A 2,552-nucleotide genomic window follows, 5' to 3' on the forward strand; every position below is an offset into this window, starting at 1 on the left:
GCCCCTATGATCAGGGGGGACCAGCAGACACTGGGGAAGTCCCTATTCCCCCGAGCACTACCAGGAGTGACCAGGAATAATGGTCACAAGCTGGCAGAGGGTAGATTTAGGATGATATCAGGAGGCGCTACTTCACGGTCAGGGTGGCTAGGATCTGGAACCAACTTCCAAGCGAAGTGGTACTGGCTCCTACCCTGGGAGTCTTTAAGAGGAGGCTAGATGTATCATCCCACTCAAAACCCAGAAAAAGCAAAAGGGGAAAGAAGAGAGAGAGAACAGAGGTCTCAAGCCCTGAGACAGATTTTCTCATCCTCTGCCTAAGGCTTTCCCATCCCATAGCTTTTACTCACCTTTCCAGTGAAGCAGGAGGAAGGGGAGGAGACCCCCCCCCCCCATGGGGAGCAGGTTTTCTGGCCCCCAAATTAACTATTCAGCTGTCAGGGGGGAAAGAAAAAAAAAAAAATGTTTCCCAGCCCAGGTGGCCTGAACCTTAAATAACTGTTCTGACATCATTACAGGGTTCCAACTAAGAAACAGCATTATTTGAACACTGCTAATGCAGACCAATCAATTCAAAGGTGGGCAGCACTCCTGGCTGCACTCTAGAGTCCATAACCTGGTTTTACAAGTGTTTTAAAGGAATCTGAAGACAATTGTCTGGACACAATGAAGGGGGAGGGACATGGTCTTCTTCCAGTCCGCAAAACCCCACAGCATACCACAACCAAAAGCACACACAAAGCCAAGTGTGTTGGGTTAGGCACAGCTGGTGAACTCAGACTGGTGGGGTGGTGGAATGTCTTGTGGGGTGGGGACTGCAGCTGGCCAGGAGTGGAACCCACCCCCCCGCCAGCTCCAAACCACCCCTGGTGAGACACTCTACTGTCCCACCAGTCTGAGTTCACCAGCCACACCTGGAGTGGGTATCAGTGCCATAGCAACAAAATTTGGTGCCCAGGGCCAAGCCCACAGTGGCAGCCTACACTTACCCTGCACACAGATCCAAGGGGCACCTGGCTCCCATGCTTGCCTGGGAGTGCACACAGCTGCAGAGACTGCCCTTCCCCCATCCCTCCCCCAAATGATCTGCTAGAGCTGTGTCCCATGACCATCCGCAGCTGGGCACCACCTGTTGGCACCTCTTCACTTCAGTACATGGAGCAAGTGCCCCACTCACCCCTTGCTTGCTACAGCACTGATGGATATTATACCATCAAAAAAAGGTACTAGGTTAATTGGATACAATGTGCCCTTATTAAAAACACATGTTGCAATTTGTCTTGTTTGCCATTAACTTCCCTTTAACATCTGTTCTAATGCTGTGCACGCTACTGAGAAGAAACAGATGGGTCTTGAGTTGTCCAATTCAAATTCTTATCCTTTCTTAATTACAGACACTAAATTGTTCTCTAATCACATCATACTGACCCCAGCAAGTAGAGGATTCGGGCAAGGAACTAAGCAACATATGAAAAGTTGAGATGTGTATTTTCAGATAGAACAAAGAGAAGGGAAAGGACTGGAGATCCATGCCAATAGCAGGAGGAGGCCAGACTAAGCAATTAGGACTCCTTATTAAGAGCTAGATCCAGAAAATGGTGACCTGCTTTCTGCCAGGATCAGGGACTTCAGATAGAAGTCAGAAGGGGAAGAGAATAACAGGAAAAAAATTTTCAGTTGCCCTTTGTTTGCGAAGAAATGATCCCTGAGGATGACCGTGCCAGGCAGGGAAAAACGTTGTCTATTCCTTGTACTCATTTACTTCTGTGAGGCTGATTCAGGCTGTATCCTAGGCCTGGGCAGGGCAACACAGGACAGATCGTTGTCCTTCCCCGGTGTCCTGAACACTGGTGTTTATGTCAGAGTTAGTGATGTCCCCAAATTGGAGAGATGAAACACCCGACTGAATTGCTTATAGTTGTAGCCTAGTATACTTCCTGTTAATCATGAGGTGGTATCTATAACAAAGCACTAAGAATGGTTCAGCATGGTCAGGTGGAGGTCTGTTCCTAAGGTCTTGTCTACATATGAAAGGTGGAAGGGAGCCAAAAGATGCAAAAGATATTCAGAGTGTTTTTACCTACCGATGTGTAGTCCCTCTGGAAGCCCCCTGATGGCACTTTCAATTCCAGCTGAACCGCATGTGGGGTAATTTAAATGTGTTCTACAATCAATGTTGTTGCACCTAAATTCAGTGTGCCTTAGACTCCTTATTAAACTAGTTTCTTATGTCCCACACTGAATACAGAGAGCACAAGATCTTTTATGCACCAGAACATTCATAGTGGGGAAAGAAAGCGGACCCAGCAATGGGAGGCTGGGTCCTCCACAGAGATGCTCTGGCAGCCAGAGCATCTCTGTGGTTGCCCCTCACCCTGGTGCTGAAGCACGCTGCAGGGCAGGCAGTGTGCAAGCAGCAGGGCTCTGGTGCAGGTAAGGGGGGGGGGGGGCTGGAGGAGGGGACCATGAGAGGACCCGCTCCCTTCCCTGCCTGGCCCAACCCCCTGTCTCCCCTTCAAGCCCCTCCAACTCCTTCCCCGCCTGCCCCTTAA

The sequence above is a fragment of the Gavialis gangeticus genome, unplaced genomic scaffold, assembly GCF_001723915.1.
Source record: "Gavialis gangeticus isolate Ggan-Ray unplaced genomic scaffold, GavGan_comp1, whole genome shotgun sequence".
Classification (NCBI taxonomy): domain Eukaryota; kingdom Metazoa; phylum Chordata; order Crocodylia; family Gavialidae; genus Gavialis; species Gavialis gangeticus.